The sequence below is a fragment of the Corvus brachyrhynchos genome, unplaced genomic scaffold, assembly GCF_000691975.1.
Source record: "Corvus brachyrhynchos isolate BGI_N302 unplaced genomic scaffold, ASM69197v1 scaffold105, whole genome shotgun sequence".
In the NCBI taxonomy this organism is placed as follows: Eukaryota; Metazoa; Chordata; class Aves; order Passeriformes; family Corvidae; genus Corvus; species Corvus brachyrhynchos.
Window position 1 is genome coordinate 2457859 of NW_008238452.1, and position 23967 is coordinate 2481825.

At 37.9% G+C, this 23967-nt stretch overlaps 1 long non-coding RNA gene across 4 annotated transcripts in view; it reads left to right on the forward strand.

Annotated features, from left to right (window-relative positions):
* Window positions 1-7288: 7288 nt before the first annotated feature.
* LOC108447332 overlaps window positions 7289-23967 on the forward strand; it is a 51880-nt gene continuing 35201 nt past the window's right edge. For all 4 annotated transcript variants that reach the window (XR_001862851.1, XR_001862850.1, XR_001862852.1 and 1 more), the window contains exons 1-2: window positions 7289-7342; window positions 15427-15489. This is a non-coding gene — a long non-coding RNA (uncharacterized LOC108447332). The remainder of the gene's footprint in view (window positions 7343-15426; window positions 15490-23967) is intronic.

The window sequence follows — 23967 nt, forward strand, 5'->3', positions numbered from 1 at the left end:
AGTGAACACAAAATCTGTTTTTACTCAACTGTAGCAGAAGAGACCCTCCAAACATGAAACAGGAATTTGAACAAATACCCCTCATCAACTCTGAAATTTTCAAAGCTAATGTGGGGTCTGGATGCCTTAAAGCCCACTAATGGGAAAGGGTTATCTGTGGTCCTTATGAGGCTTTGGAAATGTCTCCTGCAGTGTTTAACTTGACAGGAATCACTTGTATTTGATGCAACATTTCAGCATGGCTCAATACCTTACTTTGCAGACAAAGTAGCTATCTTTTTCCTAAAGGATTAATACCACAGACATGATTCTTTATTTTGCAGACAAAATAGTTGGTTTTTTTTCCCCCCAAGGAATTAATACCACAGACATGATTTGGTTCAGAGATTCCCACATTGTGTTGAGATGACTGCTTGCTGGGGACTTAGCCCGGTAATCTATGGAGAAATTGTCTGGAGCAGCAGGATTTTCTAGAATTCCCTTTTGATAGCAATGACACAGATTGTTAAAGTGACTCTACATGTTCTTTGTCAGCTACTCCAGACATCTTCCCCTTGCATTTACCTCTGATTGGCATTTCCATGGCAGACATAAGTAATCTTCTGTTTGAAGTATTATTTAATGTTATTCATTTAATATGCCTTTATATTACTTTAAAACTGGCAATAGGAAGGAATCCCATGATCTAGAAAAATTTCTTTCTAATGGAACGTGGCTATGGAAGTGTGACGCCTCCTCAGCTTTTATTTAATGAAGATATTAATGGCTCAATCAGAAAAAATACAGTCTTTCAGTTTGGCATCTGTTTTGTAGGCACAAAAATGTGTACATAACATTATTTTATTTGACTGGTAATAATATTTGTAGCTTCCCTCAGAGCTAGAAAGAGACCTTCAAAAGGCAATGTTCTTTAAGTTTTCCACTGCCACCAAGTCAGATATATAAGCCTAATGTTCCTAATTGTGTTAGGAGACGCACTTCTGTGTCTGGGCCTTTTGGTTTTTGGTTTATTATTGTTTTCTTCTTCCAATCTAAGAAGATTTCTGTATTAAGAAAATACACAAAGTATTGTAGCAGGGCAAAGTGTTATAACAAAATAAGAAATTCACAGAAATTCATTGCTATTTGTATCTTGGTTTTGATCTTCAAACTTGCTCCAAATCCTGCGAAGTGCTCAAAATTCAAACAGGGCATTTTTCCCAATGAACTGAGTTTCATAGAAAATGTAAACTGATAAGATGACTGATAATATATTCCTACCTACCTGCTTGTTTTCTGAAAGATGTGGTTTTAGACCACAAAAGAATTTATCCCAATAATTAATTCTGGTATCTAGAGAAGAATTTTTGTCTCAGTTAAGAAGGAAGATGAGAAAGAGAGAGAATCTTAATATTAGGCTACTTTTTAAAGAGAGACAAGACTTTTTTTTGTATCCAGCCCTTTGGCTTGTTTAATTCTATCTGATTTTAGCCAGACCATTCACCTGGGATGTAACAGCTTGAAGCCTATAAATTGGAAAGATGCAGGAGGTTCTAAAGGCCTTGAAATACAAGTTGTCTGAATCACCATAAGAAGGTGCTTGGAGTGGCTTGTCTTCCAGTGCAGCTGCCTAATCTGAGGTGGTAAGAAGGAGGGATAAAGTCTGTGCAAACCTTGTCTGATATGATATAGAAATGCAGCCATAAGTTTTCAAATGATTTCTCGTTGTGGGATTACCAAAGTGTGTTATCCTGCAGACGCATAAAAAGAGTTGAAATAATCACGGAGAAATATATGACAAAATATAATCTCTTTGCAACAGTCCTGGTCAACCTTTAATTACTTCATTCAATAATTAAGGGCTATCCTGAGAATCTGACAGAATTTTAATTTAAACTAATATTGATCTTTAAACCACAATGAACTCTGCTCATAACCAAATAATTAGAAAATCAAGCTGAGAATCTCAGCAGCATTTCATTAAGAAAAGCCTAATGCAAAGAATTGGGGTTTTATAATGTCTATGATAAAACTGTATTTTATGCTTAAATGCTTGGCTTGATTTCAGGAGTGGAGAGAACCCAATAGTGTTTCATGATAATAGCATTTATTTAGAATGTGACGTTTTAGGCAGATTCTACTCAAAGTCTTAGTTGCAAATATTATCCTTTTTATTTTTTGGAGATGACAACCTAGAAGCTGTTGCTATTTCATTTTGACCTGTAGATGTTACCTTAATTGTCATAATTTCACATGTAATTTAAAAGGAAGAGTAATTTCTAATGGCAGAGAAGTTGGATTTATTCTGTATCTCTTTTTAAAGGAAGCTTACAACAGGAATTGTGTACCTCGGGCCTTCTTTCCTTATTTTTCTTCTCTGCCAGTGTTCTTTTTGATTGCTTGGATGCCATATGGTATTATAGCCCTTTTATCTTTTATATGACTATCACCTGCAGGCAGTTGCATCTGAGCTCCTGATCCCTGACCACAGCTTCTCCTAAACCTCTGTGAAGCATCAAAAAGATTTAACAAAAGGCCAGAGAAATGAGTGTTTTTTTTTGTTGTTGTTAAAGGATCTTCGTTGACTGTTCAGGTTATCACCGTGCTCATAAATGAAAAATGTATTTATTGAGTTTTGTCTAGTCTCTTGGGCTAGTGCTCCTTATACAGTAATAAATGTCCTCTGGATCAGACCACCGTGGTAGGCTTTCAGTTGGAGATCATTGATTCCAGCAACTCTCCCAGGTTCAATAATCTCAGTTTAGCTGCAGTCATTTTCTTTATTTTGTTATATCCAGCAGCACATACTGTACCGTGGTGCTTTGCAAGTTGAACTTGATGTGAACTCAGGGGTGATATCCTGCTCCTTGGGGGTGGAATTCTATTAGAAATAGTGAAATTCTAGTAAATGTGAGTTGCTATTAGCTGTGCTGGCACTTCCAAAACTAATTAATGTTCAGTAATTCTCCTGCATTCTTCAGTCATTAATGAAAGAGGGTGCAAGGGCTATCAATTGGAAAATTTGTTAGGACTCCATAAGGTTCACCATTTTTGGTTGACCACCTGACAACTTTCTGCCACTGAGCAAGTCTGGGTCGAAGTTGTATCTTAACAATGCTTGTTTTTCTAAAAATATCTAAGAAGAGTGTAGCAACCACGGTGTTTAATTGTCTCATGCCAGCTGGATCCAGTTCCAAGCTCAGAACTCTTGCTCCCTAGCTGAGCTTCAAGGACAGTTCAGCAATGGCTCGGTGTGATCAGAATTGTCTCTCACCTCCCTGGGGCAGTTCCCTGACATCCCTGCTCTGCTGGCTGAGTAGTCAGAGGATCAAAGCCCATACAACTGCAATTTTTGTAAATCGGGGATATGGACCAGGGTATACGGGTCCATCTTTTTTCCAGGAGAGAGGTTTTGAAATGTAATGACTAACAAATATTGGCAATTTAGTAGGACTGATGAAAGTATTAGTTAGACCTGCCTATCCTGCTCATGAGTTATACCTGTTTGAGCTGCTTGTCTATTCCAGTCATAAGGTATAGGCCAGCTTGTTTTGCCTCTAAATATTTGTCCTAAAACACACTACAGACTGCAACCATTTTGGAATCTGCATGTCTGGCAGCTTAGATTAGTGTGATGGGGTCAGGAATGAATTGTTGGGTCCCCACCTGGGTGCTTGGTCCTACTATTGCTGGTTTGCATCCTCACTACCCAAGGCTACTTTGAGAATTATCATTTTAAGTGATAAATTTAAGTACAACTCCAAAGATGGTTGTGCTGAAGGGAAAATTTTATGTTAATGAAAAATATGTTTCTAAGATACTTTCCCATTGTGCTTAGTGTTGGAACGTTCAGCACTGGAGGAAAAATGAAAATAGATATATTATTCTTACCCTAATCCTTCCCTATATTGCAAGGAATCTTACTTTTTCCACTTGTTCTTGGACTATATTTATAAAACTATCATATAAAGGTACCACAATAAAACACTCTCCAGCTGACAACAATCTCTTTCTTAGTATTATTGGAGATTTTCTCTGATATGTTGAACTTTGACAAGACTATAACTGAATAATACTGGTGACATTTCATTCTTCATTTACTAAAAGAAACAGAAGAGGAAGGGGGCCAAGTAATTATTTTATCTTGTGTGTTGAAACAATACATATTTTTATATGAGAGGCTCTCTCGTGTGACTTTCTGCTTTGTACTATCAGAAGCATTGAATCATTTCCCTGGCTTTTCCTTTGCAAAGCATTCTTGTTTTCTTGTTTAGACCGTTCTCAGAGCAGTCTCTCAGATTGGAGATTCATCTTGGCTGGTATTAGTCCAGTTTTAATGCTGTATTTCAAGGCAAGTGTCCTGGTTTTTATGATATAAACTCTTGAGCATGTCCTTGGCAAAGTAGGTATTTCAAGAAACCAAAACCCTTTCACACTGCAAAGTTCTGTTTAGTTAATGACAATCCTCTCTTTGTTTCCTCTTCTGAACCTTCACTAGACACCAAACATAAATAAAGCTCTTAACTGAAGTTTATGATGTGGTGGTGGCCTAAGATAAGAGAGGCAGCTTTGAGTTCGTCCTGCGTGTGCCTGGTTATCTGAATTGAATGTGGAATGCATGCTGAAATGGAAGAGACTTCACAAAACTTATGTTGCTTGTTCCACAAAAGGGTGGGAAACAATCCCTGAGTTTTTTCTTCATCTGATTTAATGGGATAGCATCATGATTATTTCTTTGATATTTCCAATACTGTACTTTTCCCTGAGAAGCGCATGCCTAGACATTTCCACTGGTGTTTCCTTTCTTAAAGCACACCTACTCCAGTGGATGAAAACCTGCTCCCTATTGTAGTTACTATTGTAACTTTAAGTAGTTTGATTCCAAATATTATGGGGAAAAACATTTTTCCAACCTAAAATTTGATTTTGTAAAATGGCTAAATTCTTCATTTTAATGTCAGGAATAAACAGTTTTCACATACTTCAGACCCCTGTAGTTATTCCAGAAAACAAAAGTAAATGCACAAAAAGACATGTTTTACTGTAATTGTTTACAATCATTAAAGAAAAAAATCAAAATTGAATTGTGCCTTTTGAAGGAGGCTCACTGAACTAAAGCTAATGCTGGAGAATATTCATGTAGACAGGACAGTGTTAATGTGTCTGTGTAGGCAATACTGTACATCTATCTGTCTGGATATATGATCATGAGCTGGAGATTGTTTATTGTCAAAGGCTGAGTGGCTAATAAATGCTGGCAATGGCTTGGATTCACTGGAATGCTGCACAGCTGCAGCATTAGTCAGACTTTCCCTTTTCTGAATTCCGTAATCCCTTCAATATTGCATTAAATATGTTTTCAATATTTATCTGGATAAAAATGTGCTGAATATTGCAACTGTTTAATTCTGATGTTTGTCACGTAGAAAATCTATGTAAGGCAGAAGGTAACAACGTTTTTATTGCTAAAACCTAATGCAGCTGCTTCTTGTGTCCTTTGCTCACTTGGAGCCTTGTGCTTGGGCTATTTACAGCGCTTGGTAAACCTTTGCGATCCCTTGGAGGTGGAGGCATGTCAGAATTCCTGAAGCCAAATTCAGACCTTAGTGCTTGGCTGAACTCACTGAGCTGACCCGTCACCCTACACAAGAATCAAGAGTTCCTATAGATTTCAGTGTCAGTGGAATTTAGCAGATGGATTTTGGATTTGTTGTACTTTATAGACCAAATACGGGATGAGCCAGGAGTCAGAATGGTTTATTAATATGTCACTATAATTTTATTAGTTTTCCTAAATGATTAGCCAGTCTATTGTTAGCTGATCTATTGTCTTTCTCCCAGTGCTTTTTTGAAACAATTTTTATCTATGAGCCAGATTATTTGGATAACAGTGATTGCAATTAATGATGTGGGAGCAGGCAAATATGCTCCCCTTATGTTGTGGGTTCAGAATTAAGGCAGGGAATCCAAACGCATGCAGTTCAAGTTAACCACATGGTCTAATGCAGTCCTGGCGGTGCTGAAGCTTACTGTGTCCATGTGTTTCCACCAGCAATTACTTTCCCAGCTGCTGTTGGAAGAAAAAGGGAAGCTCACCAAGTGGAATGGCTTGTAGGCACCAAAGATAACCCATTGCTGCTTGAGATGGTTGCTTTAGACATTAGTCTGACCATGAAGCAAGTGGGCTTGAAAGCATTAGGAATAGAGAAAGTCATTAAAAGATCATAATCATATTCAAAGTATTTTTTGTGCTTTTTTCGCCCAGCTGTGTTAGTAATAGCTTGGTCAGACTTAAGCAGAAAGCCTATTGAATCCATTAGCTGTAGGTCACTGATTCAGGCAGATTAACAGCAGCAGAAACGCGCGTTAAGTGCGGGGTGAGTCACTGGTGTCTGTCTGGCTACTCCTGGCCTTCCCCTGGCACTTAAAGCCCATGTCAGTCACTTCTTGGCAGTCACAGTGGCACCACTGAGTGAGGGGGTCATGGAGACTAAACCATCCATTCTTCCCGAAGTGCTCCCTTAAGGAAAAGGTGGGAGTATGTCTGGGAAGCTTGAAAGAACGTTGCTCCAGATCTATGGAAATGTGGAAAGCTTCAGGAAAAAGAACTGTTAACACAATTTGGGGCATAGAACAGACCATGTTTGACTGAATTATTGTAAGCAGACTTTGAAACGAGAATCCTAGTATGTTGAAACTCCTGCATAACAATCTGCAACATAAACTTACATTGCTTTGTTACATTATCTCTTGATGATGAAGTTTTTTCATCTGGTCTCTTGACAATGACTCATTGATGAAATATCTTATGTGATTCAAATAACCAGAAAAATTGAATACTAGTTTCTTTGTTCAAGAAGGAAACCCACAAAAAGAGATGAAAAGGACATGAGCCTCGTTATCTGTGTTTGAATTTTGGCTTTCCAGTATTTTCAAGTACAAGAGCCAGTTTCTCATCCCATGTCACTTCACAAAATATTGATATACAGTGTATCTTACCTACCCGGTCTTCGATCACTGTGTCAATATCTGGTCTCTTTATACAAACCAGTGATTTTTTCTTTTAGTAATACCTCATTATGGAAACCCATTCCGTTGCAGGCACTGCATATTCCTGCAAAGGAGAAGAATGGCGGCTGTAGATCTTCTCTTGGTAGTAAAAAAGTATAGATATTTTATTATATTCTCACAGATTTGAAAATCACAGCACAATCTAACACGTTTCTTGTCTGGCAGAATAAATTGCATATTAGTGGGTTTTTTGGGGTTTTTTTTTGGTTATGTGGTTTGATTGTTTGTTTGTTTATTTTCAAGATCGGTGTAAAGAAAAACAAGAAGAAATCCAGGAAATGGAGAATATTAGGTAAATATCAGATGAGCATGACTACTTGTGTTGTTAATTTAGCCTCACCATAGCATGAGAGGTGTCTGATCAACTGGAAATCTGAGCGATTTAATGAATAATTATAATAATTATAAAAGAAAGAAACACAGAATCTAAGTAATACACATATTTCCCCCCACCCTTGGCAGGTCCCCTGTGCTGTCATCACAGTCGCAGCTTTTTGAGACACTTCTACATCACTGACCCCTCTAGTAACGTCACAGACCCAAATCCACACGGACTCTTTTGCTGCCATGTCACATTTACTTAATTGGTTTTCGACTGTCACACCACAGCTGCTTTTGATATTGCCCAACCAACATTTTTCTCACTCGGCAAACATGTTTCACATTATGTTTACTCCAGATCAACAGGCATTCATTTTTCTATCAGATGGAACTTCCAGCCCCTAGTCTCAAGTGCTGTAGGCTCCTTTCTCTCAGCTCTTGCTTTCTGGCTGCATAATATTTTTCCAATCAAACGTTGCTTCCGGCCTTTACTCAGAAGCTAAGTGCAAATCACTGTGAGATATGTGAAATGAAGTTTAGGTTATTACTGAGCATTGTAGCTTTCCTTAAGGCATCTCTTCCCTTCCCCACACAAATTTACATGTTAATATTAATCATTGTCATTTGTTTACGGTCAAGGAGACACTGACCTCCACTGGGGTTTACAGTCCTTGTCTCAAACAGCCTGTTTGGCAGGATTTGCTGTTTTTCTATCTATGCTGCTATTGTTTGGCTCTTTCAGCATGTAGCAGAGGCTGGGAGGGGGCTCCTTCTATCCCAGGATGGTCCATGGACCCGGGAAGGAGTTCTCTGCGCCTTCCCAGTGTGGCCATGAGGGTGCCCTTTGGAGGCTCTGCTTAGGCAGATGTGGCATAGCTTTGACCTCAGCTGAGGAGCACACCAATTATTTAGTTATGGAAAAATGTTGCACAAGAATAACATGGAGGAATTTTGTGTCACAGAAATGCTGTTATTCAAAGATAGGTATCTGCAATGTTTTTGTTCAGTTTGAGGCCACTTTCACAGATACACAAAGCAGCTGGTCTGCACCTGGTTTGTATCTAAAAAACCCTTTGCTCATGAATAACTACAGGACTAAAAATAACATTGCAGGTCTAATCTACTCACACTCATAAAACCTCAGCTTTGCTATAGGTTCCCTGGAATAAGGGATGAAGCAATTTTGTCAAGTTTTAATGCAGAATAATTTTATATTTACATTATTAAAAGCAGAGTATAAGGCCAAGAATGTGTTTAGCCAGACATTGTTTGAGGGGTTTGAAAACACAATTTCATGTTTATTTTTCTGTCTGGAAGGTGGTTGATAATCCTGACAATCACCCCACAGTCTGGCTGTTGGGTTTGCAATGGCAGCTGTTCTTATTGCCAGTCTGGATCTTCATTAGTTAGACTCAAGTTACGATTAAGAAAAAATAGAATATGTCTCATAGCAAAAAGGAGATTCCATGAAAATAAAACCATTAGGGTTAGATACCTTCCCACAGAGATGTTTTTGTAGTGTCTTATTTTTGGGTTTGTGTGTCTTCTGCTCTTCCTGACAGACGGAAGCAACAAGTGTACAGTCACTCTAGTCAATAATGTAGTCCTCCAATGATTCCATTTTCTGTGACAGCAATCAGAAATAAAATGCCTTTTTATTGGAGTCCACCTGCTTTGTTTAAAATACTGATAGCAGTTTTGTTCTTTTTGCTTTTTTGCACAATCCTCAAAAACATCTCTTTCATCCTGGGTATGAGAAGGAAATCATGGACTTAAGCAGAGGTCTTTAATATGAGAACTACATTTTACTTGGGAGAATAACATCATGTGGCAGGGCTATGGCAACAATAACACCTCTACTGCCAGAAAACACTTAACCTGGGTGGCTCAGCTGGCCCCAAATATTTAAGAGCATTTTCCTTATACTGTAAATTCCCTGTGGTACATTATTTTCTACTGAGAGCTAATAACTACCCTGTCTGTAAAGCAACTGGTCTTAAGTTTATTAGCCTGCAAGACAGAAAAAATAACAGACACATATCACTGACATTTAACAAAGATATCTTTCATGGGTTTCTGTATTTTTTCATATGCACCACACGTTTCTCTTCAGTTAGAAAAACACATTTTGAACCACATTCTGAGTAACTTCTTACAAAGCAAAGCACATTTTCCAAAAAGTCCGTAATGCTTCACCAAATACTGAGTCCCTTTTAAGAAAGTTCTGAAGGTTTTTGCAAAAGAAATAACAGGTCAGCTTCCCCTGGGAAAGCTGTTTCACCCTTGCCACAGCAGCCATACTCTTCCTTGACATCACCCTGTTCCTGCGCTGAAGTGGAAATGGTTGCACAAATGACTTTTGTCTGAAAGTGACTTCTCCAGACAACATAAATCCCCATCTACACTTCCTTAAGTGCATCTTCTTGTGATAACAGCAAGTTACACCTGAACTTGCCAAGGTCACAGTAAATCACAGATACCATGGAAAAAATGAAGGAAAAAACATGGCATGTTTGGCAAAAAATATTTCTATTTTTAAACTGGACTCTGCAAGTTTTGGAATGTGTATTTCAGCGTGCAAAGAATTCAAGATATTGCTCCTCCCAAGTGAGTCAGCTTTTGGTTTGAGCCATGTGGAACTTCAAAAGCTGAAGCTGAATGTTGAGAAAGTCCTCCTTGGGGGCCTGGCACTCTACGGAAGTCATGGCAAATGTTTTGTTACTTGAACGAGAATGGGAACAAGCCTGGGATTATTCTTTTTTAAAGCCCACAGAGAAGTCCAAATACCGGTTGCCCTGGCTAGTAATAAGAAAAATTCAAAGGAGAACAATAGTTGTACATCCTGGAATGCCAATATTAACATCAAGGACTACAGTCCCAAGCTCTCAGTAAAATGAAAAGCAGAGGGTCTAATTTTCTTTTTATGTGACCCAAACACACACAAGGTTGCCCAAAAGCCTGACTAGCTGGTACCTTAGAGGACAAGGAACTGGGATAAAAAAAATCCAGAAATGATCTGAGCTCCACACTAAAGGGAAGCTTTGACATGTCAGAACGTTAACTTTATTTTTCTGGATGAGTGGCTGTTGTTAATTTGTAGAGGATTTTTTTGGCTGCCATACTTGTGGAAAAAGCATAGAACATTGGGAAATGTTTGCAAAATGTGGATGGTAGAACCTTGGGTTTTATTTGGAGAGTTTCCCGGGCATTACAGAAATGAAAGCTTTTATATCTTGAATTTGAAATAAGATGGCTTTTAATGAGCTATTTCAAAGTGCCACATCTCGAATTTAGCATTCAGGGTGCTTAGAAAAATTTGCTTGTCCCTTACAATCTGCCAGTAGAGCAAAGTTTCCAAACAGCAAAAAGGATTTCCTAAGATGTTGTGAAAATTCATGTGAGAAATGCAGAGTAGGATTCCACACGGAATTAACCCACTGAAGATGTTCCAGGCAGCCTTATAGGATATATCTGCCATTCCACATTCTTTAATTGCTGCCAGATAACACAGTACATCTGGTATTTCCCTTGTCTTGGGTTATTTTATGACGGCACCAATTTCATGATTTGGAGTATCCTGCGTCACAGATTCTGTTTTACCTTAAAACCGTCAAGGATCGTGGCGATGCAAACTGTTGTAATGAATAAACACTGTTGCTATTTACAGTATTTTATCTCTGGATGTAACCCTTACAATAAGAATTACTGTCTGAGAGAACCCAAGGACAAATATGTACATATTCATAAATTTCAGATAAGGGCATGTTGGACGTTGAAAGCCTTTGCATTCTTTTTCCACAGAGAGCAGTAGCAGCAACAAAACTGTGGTGCCTGCAGAATTGGGTGGAGATGTGTTCCCAGGTTCATGGGTGTCTTGTCCCCTCCACTTTGCAGCAGTTACTTCAGTCAGTGGAGGGTTTCTTTCTCTAGCACTGTAGACTCATTTCCACCCAGCTCCTGACTCTGTGGCAGACAATGACAGGAGGAGAAAAAGGGTATTTGGGTATATAACGTATAAAGCTTCTGCCCACCTTTTTTTCCAGTTTTCTAAGAATTTCTCTTTTTTGTGGTTTTTCATAGGCTTTCAACAATAATTTTGAAGGTCTACTGATTTAGAATTAAATGTAACTGGTACTTTTTCCAGAGTGCTTTGAGATTATGGTGCCAAGTTTCTTCTGCTTTATGTAGTCACTAAATGAATGCAGAAGAGTTTGCATCCTTTGGCCCACTCAGGCAGAAGTAAGATCAACACAGCTGGGGAGGAGAAGGTGTCAAAAATAGCTTAAAATCTGAGGGGCTGGTTCTTTAGAATTGAGAGTTCATCTTCCTTCTCTTTGTGCTTAGAGGAAACATTTGTGTGGTTGACTGGAGAAAATTTACAGATCGTGGAGGTAAACTTGGGGCTTCCAGTCAGCCCTGCGTCTGTCTGCACATCCTGCTCACATCCTCAATCACACGTGATTGATGTGTGCTGCGTTAATTGTGGGTAAACAGTCCTGTATGTGTGGTTGACCAAATAGTTTTGCTTCAACCAGTACACATCCTAGGCCAATAAAAAAATAACTTAATACTGCCACCAAGCACAGTGGTTTCCTGTAAAAGCTAGAGAATGCAGTTTGTAATTTGAAACTGTTGTGCAAATGCAGACATGTATTTGTTGAAGGGTTTTCCCATACCATCTGAAGGGGAAGAAAAATACAAATTTTTGGATGTTTCCCAGTTTGTTTTTAAAAATTTATCATAGTCTTACAGTCAAAACTCTGAACTTTAATAAAAATACAATTCAGAGTTCATAGATTTATTTCTCCTTTCAATTTTTAAAAATTTTTTGCTTAATTTATCCCTTTTTTAAACTTAAATTGATCTTTGATAAAATGCCACTTATGCTACCTTTAGTGTATAAACATAAGGACTACGGGCTTGAGTTCCAAAATTCTGAAGTTTTAAATATTTATTCAGATGAGTCTCTTTAGGAGAACATATTTTTAATTAACTTTTTGAAATGCTAACATATGGCAAAATTTACCTGTTGAAGTTCAGCAGTCTACTTCTATTCTTTTTTCACCCTCTGAGAAAATGAAGACATTTAAAAGCGCACTGTTATGTATATATATTTATACTATCCCTGGCCTCTGAAATGGGCCAAAATTCATGCAGTGCTGAGTGAGTGGTTATGGAATCCAATCTACATGGAAAAAGCCATAGAAAAAGCCTTTACATTTGAGAAAGGCAGAAAAAAGATCTAAAAATTTTAGTGATTCTGTCTTTTGGTGTCATTGGGCAGTAAGAATTTACACATAAACCCCTGCTGTGAGGAATCTATTTTCAGCTTTTAGCAGGACAAGGAAAATGGTGTGGGCTACAGTAATGTAATATTTACCTTACAGTCTGTATTTTGTGGCATTTAAAACATATTTGACTGGTTCTAAAGGAGCACTCTGGGTTCCCTCAATTTTATCATTACAGGAAAATAATTATTCCCTAAAATTGGGAAAGCTTCAATATCCAAAGACTCTTTCCTTGATTCTACTTGCAGGAGAAAGGTTTATAAAAATATGTGTCATAGTTATAACAATTTTCTTTTCCCACAGAATTGTCCCATAAATGACATTATCACTATACTTGGAACAGCAATTTGCACATTATATCTGCCTAAAACAATTTGGGACATTCATTTTCCCTCACTATTGTAGTCTGTAAATGGAGTGACACCATGAATGGGAGAGTCTATAAATGACTGCTAATTATGTGGCCAGACTGAGTCAACTGGGATGAGTTCTTATTTTACCTTAAATGATAACTTCAGTTGTTACCTGACACAATGAAATAATTCATGATGACAGCAACAATTAATAATAGGATAATATAAATTTTAAATGATACTTCCAGGGTTTATACATGTGATACATGAAATTTATATCATGATAAATTATCTAGGGGAAATGATTTCTTTACGGTTTTTTTCTATTTTTATTTCACAGACAGGAACAGCAAAAATAAGTGCATTATAGGACAAATGCTGCTGACAATGGGATAAATAACTTACAAATAAACTCTTTAGTCTCTACTTAAATTGGACTGGGTTTGAATTTAATTATACTTATAATGGAATATTAATATATATTTATTTTAAACTAAAAATGAAATAAACACATCATAACCTGTGCTTAAGATGAAAAGTCATCTATAAATTTTACTCAATACAGTTCAGTTTGTTACTGATGTAAAAGCCAAGTTGTTAATTTGAAAAGAAGAAAAAGAATTGCACATTTTTGGATTTAATATGGTTTCAGGAACTTCAGGCTTGTTTATGATTTGTTTTTGTCTGATAAAAATCTAAAAATAAGTATGAAATAGGATAAAACTTTTCCATATAATAAACTTCATTTAGAGGTCTTGTGCAGGGTGTACCAAGATGAACCTATAACTGAGCTTCTTGTGATGACCAGTAAGGTGGAATATTTGAAAGGTTTAACACAAAACCAGAAGATGAGCAAAACAAACCTAAAGAAATCCTTAACTTCTAGGTTCCTAGTCTCCTGCTGTTCTCATTTAGGTGGGCTTCAGCCCAGGAAAAATGTCTTTCTCACCAGGCACTTTAAGACTAAGATGTTTATGAGTGCTAGCATTAGAAGTGCATGCAGGCAACACAAAATAGCTGAGATGAGATCAATAACTTTAAAAAACTGATAGTCATTTTTATACCAGTAATAAGATCAGTTATTTTTAGGATCCATTTAATACAAATATTTACAGGATAAAGATATTATGAATTGCAATGCATTACTGGTAAAAGCTGGGTATATTTTTTCTCAAGAAAAGGCTTCTCACAATAAGTAGATAGAAATATTTGTGTGCAAAGACATTTCAGAGGAATTGTAAATTGGATACAGTCTGTACTAAAGAAATTAGACTCTTCTTCCCATCTAGGACTAATAGAGCAAATCCCTTGAGGCTTTGTTTGAACAAATTCATCTCATGTAACAACTCTGAAAGTAAAATCTCTCGAAGTACAGGAAAAACACCATAGACACCACAGAGCTCTTTAGTCCCTTCACTGTTAGACCTTTCCTGATTTACTGCTGGACTAAACTCATTAAGTGCTGGCTCTGTAATAGTCCCCAAACCAAATTTTACAACTTCCATTTCAACTTCCGTTCTTCAGCTCAGCGTTTGACCCACTGTCCTTGTTAAGTCCACATGAGTGCTGGCTTAATTTCAGGGGGAATACTGGGGCTTTTGATCTTGGGGAGATGGGGTGAGTTTTGCATTATTTAGCGAGCCTTACATCATCCAAAAGTATTAATGCAAAACCTTAGAAACAACAGATTCCTGGGAAAATAACAGTAATACTCTTCTGTCAAAAATCAGATTCATACCCACTATTTAAATAACCTGGTTTCTGACAGAAGGATTCTCTTATTAAAACACTGTAGCACCAGATTCCTCAGCAGTCTTTCTTCCACAGACCAATTTCTTTTGTGCTTGCCTCCACCTACGCTGCCACACCAGTACAAATTATCATGATGATATTCTATTTCAGAATGGCATTTGTACCTTAGGAAATGGAAACCTAATGGAAAAATATTTATGGCATATTTATATGAAAATGGTCTGCAAAAATAACTGTAAACAAAATCTTCGAGCCTGGGTGACAGAATGATTTGCACTCCATTTAAATAGGATTTTTTTTTTTTCTAAATTGATACATTGATATTTCCAGCTAATGGAAAATATGTTATTTTGAAAGTTATGTGAAAGTTAGGAGCGGGTTTGCCTAAGAAGTCCAGCTTTAGGACTAAAATGCAAAAATGCTTTGTTATTTTTATTTAAAATTCCTTAGTACTGACAAGCAGGACTTTGATAATGGATCTGGCATGTGGAGAAAATTATAGTAACTTTTGCTACAGACCATGAAACCAGATTACTTTGACCTGAATGGTTGTTCAAGACCTCATCCCTACCCATTTTTAGGAAATAAAGACATGGTGGTTTATATCATTAAGTTGGCTAAACTCCAAGGTAAAAACTTATATCTTAAAAATATCTTCACAGATTGTGACCAGAAGTTTCCTTTTTAGCTGTGGAAGCACTGTACAGAAAGGATGGAAGTAAGCGGTGAGTAAAACACTGGTTTGTGTTACACATTAACATATGTCAATATCAGGTGCTGAGAGGTAGATCTGAGGAGTGTAATCGAAAAATTGCCAGAAAGAGTGAGGGTAAAGAGCAAGAACCGTATATGTAACCTGTGTGTCTATCTGCATAAAGATAATTATCAACATTAAATAACACTAAACTTCATATTTCCATGCAGTGAGGGCACAGGCTGACTCCCAGCCCCCGCTGCACGTGCACAGGGATGCTTTGTATTAGAAGAGCCTTTCCTCCCCTTGGGAACAGTCAAGGTCTAATCTCATTTTCATTACAGGATTGCAGGGTTTATGTCCTCTCAGTCCTAGTCCTAAGCATTTTGTGCAGCTGGTGCCAAGAGAACTATTTGACTAGGAATTGTTACTGCTTTATGGATTTCCCCCTCTCCTCCCCCACATTGATAAAACTGACTCCATATAATTTATTAAATATTAAATAAGTATTAAATAAGCTGATAATTTGCAGTGATAGCTATACAATACTTAATGATACCTAAATCTCTTCTATCTAAGGTGTTATAGTTACTAAGAAAAAAATGAGAACACAAATAAAAATATTTTTACCAACCTCACCTTGACTATGCAAAGAAAGAACTTTGAAGCAGAGCTCAGTTTATTAACATAAAAATTTTGAGGGCTTTTGTCACATAATAATCCTCAGCAATATTTTTTTTCCTTGTAAACAACAGCAAGGCCCCTGGGGATCTATTACAGAAGTGAGGGTATTATACTGCATTTCAGTGCATCTATGTATCAGTTTTTGTCATTAGTGTTGGTCTTTGTTGGTTTGTGGCTCAACAGATTTAAACTTCTGAGACCTAGAATTAGGGTGTTCTCTGTAAAAAGTTCTCACCAAAATACACAATTTGGCTGATTTTGAATTTCTGGCTTTGGTTGCTTTGGTAGGGATACAAATATAAGAAGAAAAGACCACCAAAAGAAGTTGCACCAGCTAGAAAATAGTCACCAGTTCTCTCAATGCTCCCTCTTTTGAGAAGTAGGATAAAGCTCTGAAAGTGGAAGATCATCACGTTGTGTTTTTAGGTCTGTCTGCTCACTGGCAGTAGCTTAGGCAGCAGAGAGTCCTGTGATGCTTTCCAAACATCACTTTGTATGTCATCCACCCAACTCTTTCTCAAATAGTTGGTGGGGAAGTGGGTTATACAGTCAATTTATATGATGGTCATTAAGAAACATATCTGTTAAATTTTCATATTTTCAAGGAACCAAAGCATGTCTGTCCAAAAACATAAGCAGACTATTTCATAGAAGACCTGACCAAGAAAATATTATTCCTAAGTTATGAATTGTAAAATGGAACAATGAACTTTGTTCATGAAATAAGATCTTGTCCAAGGTGGAAAATTTTGTGGAGCTGGATATAGATATAAATTTTTACTGTATCAACACCTACCACATCTCTCCTACCTATCTTTTAGTGGAATGCATTTATTTTATGTCCTAGACTTGGGTGGTTGTTTAAACCCCGCACCCCCCCAACGATTCCTCAAGAAATTTACACTCCAAATGAAGCCACCATAGGACATGAAAATAACAAACAAATGGGAGGGTAGGAAATTAAATACAGGAGGTAAAGTAAATAAAAATATAGCACCAGAGCTCCAGCTGCTGGAAATTAGTGTAGTCCTATTGAAGTCTATGCAATTACACTGACTGAGCAATTGCTTCACTACTTTTATTTATTTTACCCTTTGTTCTCTCCCTTCGTTTGAGCTTTGAGTCAATTTAAACTGAGCTGAATTAACATCCGTGAAGAGCAGTCCTAATGTGAATCCTGTTATGGGTCTGTGGGGAGAGGGAAGGGGCAGGGTGGGGAGCTTCTGAGGAAGCCTTTCAGAGAAGAGAGTCAGTGTGTCCCGAGACTATGGCTGTGCACACTCTCATGTTTGCTCTGTGTTTGCCTCCTTTTCACCTTTTTCCCCCCCCAGGGGGAGGTCTCACTTTTTGTGTGGGTAGGAGGATGCGACAGGGCACCACATTTTCAGGGAAGGCAAGCCAGCCATCAAATAAGGTATTAGCAGAGATGGTGGGGTCATAGCCACACTCCATAAAAACACAAAAATCAAGTGGTTTTCCCTTCCCCAAGGATTTCTCCAGCCTGGCCTCAACCCTGTCTCCAGTGAGCCTGAAAGCAGAACTCAAATGTCCATCACTGTGCAGGGTGGGTAGTGAGTGGACCAAATCTGAACTGTGGCATCAGGAGATCACCAAGAGGAAAAGGGAGATGAGCCCATAGGGAATGCATGGTGTGGGGTGGCAGCTGTGTAAATTATCACAATAGCGGGGAAATAATGGTGACTGCAAAGTTATAGTTTGTAATAAATGGAGTTTTTTCTGAGTTGGTTAAAATGGGTTTAAGGTAATGGTGGGATTTTTTTTTTTTTTATAATGACTTTTCTAATTTTAACTTGGAAAGCAAAATTTATCCTTTTTATTAGAGCTCCATGAATAAATTGATGACTGTTTTGGAATTAATTTCCAGTACAAATGACATTTCTTATCCAGATTTTATTTCCTGTAGTTGTTGTACAATAATTCTCTCCTGAGTCAGACTCGATCCATTGCTCATTCAGTGCTTAAATATATATAAGTTTGTACATCATTGCTCATAAATACATTAAAAGAACATTAATCTGTGAAGTTCTATGAAGCAAAGAGTGTTAACACTAAGTGGATTTGCAGTTCTAGTTCATATGCCTTTTGCATTAAGGTGCAGCCTTTAATTACATGTTCACACATACTCTAGACAGCTTCCTACTTTCGTCTTTTCATTATTCACTGCAGAGTCATTTCTGTCTTTAAGGCTGGAATTAAATGTGGAATTGTACATTTACTTTTAGCTTCATTTAGGACATCCATCAATGTACCAGCAAAGTACCTGGAGAATATTAAGGCGTTTATCTCCTTTTGACATACAGGGCTGCTATTTCCATCTTACAGAGGGAGACCTTTAGGAGAGGAAGAAAGGTGTTTAATGATATCAAGGCAGATTTAACCTGGCTAAAAAAAAATAGAGAGAGAGAAAGAGAAGATGCTTAGAGGACAGAGTATCTTAAATTCAGGACTGATCTTCATTTCCTGGGATGAAACAGCATCTATTTAGAGGTGTGTGTGTTTTTAGTAGAAAAAAAAGCAACTCAGTCTGAACAAAATGCCATTATCTGCAAATGTAACAATGTCACTACACAGCACTGTGAGGGATTTGGCTGAGAAGAATTTTTTACGTAGATGTTAACCAACTGAGCTGTCAAGCTGCCTTTTCTAAAGCTCAGTCTCAAGGGATGTGGCTGTTGCTGAGGTTGGCCATGAGACTGAGGAGCTCATTGCCCTCCTGCTGATGAACACTAGAAATTGTGGACTTCCTGACTGAGGTCACAGCCCCATGAGCTCAGGGGGTTTTTCAGACCCAAACGAAATTTCACAGTAGAAGGGAAAGGCAATTTTGTGACCTGTTTGGCATGACTCTCTCCATGCCAAAAATTGAAAGGATTACTGCAAACAATGAAAGTGTTGAACTTGAAATAATTTTGTATGACATAAAGTATAAGACAACCCAGATATCAAGGTGTATTTTAACTACTAAAACACTTTTTCACCAAATATGTCTTCAGCTATGTGTAGTGTAATAGCCTTGGTATCAGATGCCTAATTCAAAATGCATTTCACTATTGGGACAAAAAGCAGAAAATTATTTATAATAAAGAATTCTAGAAAGCAAACCAAGATAATATTTATCATTAGTTGTCCTGTATGATCTAATAGTCTTTTTGACTCTTCAGATTTTTTATTAGATAGGTAATAAACAGGTATTTATTTTAAGCATTAAACACCTAAATTTGAAGGGAAAACTTGGATATGCTGTTATAGTAAAAAGTGCTAGTTGGTGAAGTTTCTACTCATGTTGAAATATGAATTGTAAGCATCCTTCTTTAAATATATTGTCTCAAGATTTTATATTCCTGATGGTCTTGTGTTACTCAGCCCACCATATATCTGTGAAGAGGTAAGTATTGAAAATCATGTCACTGTAGAGGGTTCCGATTTTTCATTATTCATTCTCAGTTCATTAGTATTACAGGTGGAATTATAGTCAGATACTTTTGTTGCCTCCATGAAAATGGAGAGATTTAATAAACCTTCTTTTCCTGTGATGTATATCTCTTGCAGAGAAAGCCACCAACTTGGTTGCATGTGTGATAATTTAGTAGAATATACAACAAATAGTAGCTATCGTGCATGATTATCAACACAACCTGGCAGCAGCTGAGGATCTAAAAGAGTGTCTTAATTCATGAAATATGTAAACAAAACATTGAGCTTTATTTTACATATGGATCCCCTACACATTATTTTCCCATTCTGTTGAAAACCATGATTATATCTGATGTGTACTAATGGGAAAGAAATGCATAATCTAACTGTAAAGCAGGTGGAGCCATGGGTTTTTCACATGTGTGGCATTAAGTAAAGCGGAGCAGTGGTAAAAATCACAGAATCACAAAATTGTTAAGGTTGGAAAAGACCTCTAAGATCATCGAGTCCAACCATAAGTCTGAGGTTTTGGTGAGGTATGGAGTGAGAGAAAGAGAAAAAAGGTGAGGGAAAGGGCCCAGGAGGAAACTCAGGAAGGGAAAGTGAAAGATGTTATCTCGTTGTTATTGGTATATGTGTCCCTTTACTTCAAAGCCCTTTTTGAAGCTGGCAGTGATTTCACGGCTTTCACGGACCCGTGACTGCGATCAGTGACAGTCTCGTGCTTCTGCAGAGGATTTTCTTTCGTATGACAAAATACCCAGTGGGAAAATGGTACTGGAGAGCCAGGTGTCAGCTACAACAGTGCTCTGTTTTCATCCCACGTGGAGATCTGCAGCTCCTGCTCCTTGCAGCCAGCCCGTGGGCTGCCCTAATTGCTAACATGCTCCGGTAGCCGTGCGCGGCGTGCCAGGAGTGAAACCCTACCTGTGATCTCTGAGAGATAAAGTGCAAGGGAACAAATGCATGAAGTAAAGCTTCAGGAATTCTAGTAAAACCAGGTGAAAACTAAGAGAAGATGAAATGAGAACTAAAGTGAAATTGGGCCTGAACCTGAATTTTGAGGCACATGAAAATGTATTTCTTCTCTCTCAAAAGCAGAGGTGTGTGGAAGAATATTCTGTCCCCCCCCCTCGCCCCCCCCCTTATTAGCTCTGTTCCTTTCCAATCAGAATTACAAGGAAGTGGTAGTCTTCCTGATTCAGCCTGGGAATTGGGAGAGTTAAACTTATTTTAAAATCCCTTGAGGAATATGCAGCAAATCTGATGAGCAGGATTCATGGAGCAGCTGCAGAAAAGCACACTGCAGGCTTGGTGAGCCTGGTATCCCCAGCACACATAACATGCAGAGCTCACTTTGTACTTGGGTCAGCTGTGTGGGTACCTGGTGCATCAATCTGGCCAGGATCAAATCCTTGTATCAGTGGGAAAAGAAATACTCTGTAAAAGTCAATACTAGTTCGCATGTGAGACTAAGAGTGCCCTGATTCCCTGATGTGGTACAGGTTGGATCATGTTCTGAGACTTATAGTTTGTTTTAGAGCCCTAGCCAAATTTGGTTTTTCTCATTCATTACAAAGGTGACTCTTGGTATCTTTTAACTCTCCAGTCTTTTCTGGAATGCTCTTAAATTCTTAGTTTTGATGCTATCTGGCTGCAAATAAACACTAGCTGTGCACTGCTTTAAGGAGTGTTTACTTTTGTCTGTAAAGCTACATCATATGGGCAGTCTAATAAAGTTCTGTCTCCAAAACAGTTTGATTTAAAAAAAAAAAAAAAAAAAAGTAGTTATTGGGTTTTTGGTTGATTTTGCTCTTTTACGATCTGTAGGAAAATAGCTAAGAAAAACGTTCTGGAAGCACATAAGGGAATTGCTGAGGAAATTCTATGCTATGGGTTGTATTTTTAATGTATCAACCCCAAAACACAGAAAAACACAGATTTCTTGGTTAGGTGTTGATATTTGCATCTCTAGTTCCAGTTTGTTTCTTTGCTCGTCTCCTCCTGTGGCTTATGGTGGCCCAGAACACCATTTGTAGCTTTCCTGGGAAGGAATTAGAAGAGCAGAAGCTTGGTTATCTTGCTCCAGTTTATTGGGGAAAATTTAGTTTAAATGTTTGGTATTTCATCTCAGAGCAGTATAGGAGAAAAATCAGCTCTCTTTGGCCTCTCCTTACCTTTAATGTCAGCATAGTGAAATACTGCAGTTATGTAGCATTAACATAATAGTAATGTAGGAAAGAGACATGGCCTTTGTAAGTACAGTTCAAATTATTGAAATTATGTTTTTTTCTTGCAAAGAAAGTGAATGTATTGTTGAATAGCTCTCCAGTATTTTAAAGAATTAAACCTCTCATTATTGTCCTCAATAACATTAAGCTGGAGCATTGATTTTATAATTAAGTGGCAAACTCCACTTTTAATATAATTTTTATTAACTTTTTTAACTTAAAACTTTGACAGTCCCAAGGGTACTCACGTAGGTCACAGTTAGGTAATACAAATGATAAGTCTACATTACTTTTAAAGCATAAAATTAAAATTATTTTTCATTTAATAATGAAGAAGAATTGTATTGTTTTTTCCAACTGACACAGCTGCAGAGAGATATTCTTGAGAATAAAAGAGAGAAAAGCACATTTCCTAACATTTCACCTGTATTGTGTTCTAAATTCTCTTCAATGCTCAGTTACCAGGGATAACTTTGTAGTGCAGGCAGCTTTCATATTCTCTAATATGATTATAATCATCATCACTTTAATGAGATAGCTGCAGAATGAGTTTAGTCCTGAGGGAAACTGTCTATGTGACAGATATCAGAGTTGTTTCCATGGTGCAGAGGGAGTTGTATATCAAAATATAGCATGTCTCTCGAGGAAGGCTTCTACTAGTGTAGCTGGTTGCATGAAACGACAAAAAGTTTGGACAGTTTCAGAGCTGTATTTTTTATATTAGTGACATTTGACAACAGTACGTGTTCCAGAAAATTTTATATAAGGTAAAGTTTGGCTGGTGAGTTCTGCCTTTCTGTCTGATGTAAGCATATTAATCCCATGGATTAATTATTTATGGTCCGGCCTTTCTATAAAACTACTGTTGTATTTCTATTTACTGGTTTTAGAACACTGTCTATGTGGGTGGGCAAAGTGATACCGCCGTGCTTACCTCCTGTGCCAGCTGGCCACCTAAATGTCTGACTGTGTGTGTGTTCAACTTTGTTCAGCTGTCACATGACATGAAGCAGGGCTGTGACCCCGCTGATACTCCTGCTTGTAAATGTAAGCTCAGCCATAAAAATTGCTGTGATTCCGTCAACAGTAGGTTCCTCTGCGATGTTTTCTGAGCTCCTCTGTTTGCTGAGAGTAGTAGAAATAAAGCTTTTCGCATCTAGAGGAGTAAAATGTATTTGGAATGGGACCAAAAATTGTCATGGTTAGAGCTGAATGTGAAAATTTTTATGTCTTGCTTATAGTGTACCTAAAGGGATAACAACTATTGTAAAGCCACGTTATTTTTCAAATCCCCCACTCCTCCTTTCACGTTTCATGTACTTTGCTTAGAGGTGCACAGAAATGCAGAGTTTTGGGGCTTCTTCTTGTTTGGTGTGATAATCTATGTTAGGCTTCTACTGAAATCCTTCCAGCTGGGGAGAAAGAACACTACGATGTGTCTAAGCTCCTCTAGCATTGAGTGCCAATGCTGCGTTCCAAGGAATCACTTTCTACTGGTGTTACCTCCTTCTCTCTAGGAATGTTTGGAGGTCACCATCAAGAATTATGGCTTGTCTTCAGCAGGGACATTGCCCTCTGCAGAATACAGCAGATAAAGGACCAGAGGACAGAGAATGGAATGGGCTTTCTGAGGAACTGCTGCAGCACACTTGACTCGTCTACATACGCTTTCTTAAGCATTTGGTGTTTGGCTTTTCATACAACCTTGAACAAATATATTTTATGAAGACTGAAATAATAACATCTGGTGTGCAAGTACAACATTTTGTGACCAGATATTAGTAAGAACTGTACAGAAAGAGAGAGAACAACATACTGGCAAGTGTTTTCAAGTACTGCTGCTCTTCAGAACCCTCAGGATTGGTTCCCCACAGCCTGAAAAGTTGGAACCTTAGTGCTGTTATCCTTGCTCTCACTGCTTCAGCCTCGTGGAGAAGGTCCCCAGCAGCAGCACTTGGAGACCAGCAGAAGGCAGAAACAGGAGGAGCTAGAGAAAGCATGGGATAAAATTAGCAGAGGTACCAGCAGCAAAACTTCTCTGTGCCTCTGCTGGCACTTGCACAGGATGAGCCTCTCAAAGGACTTCATGATACCCTGCTGAGTTCACCTGGTGGACTTTTGAAAATTTAACTTAGTTTGACTAGAGGCTCTGAGAATTG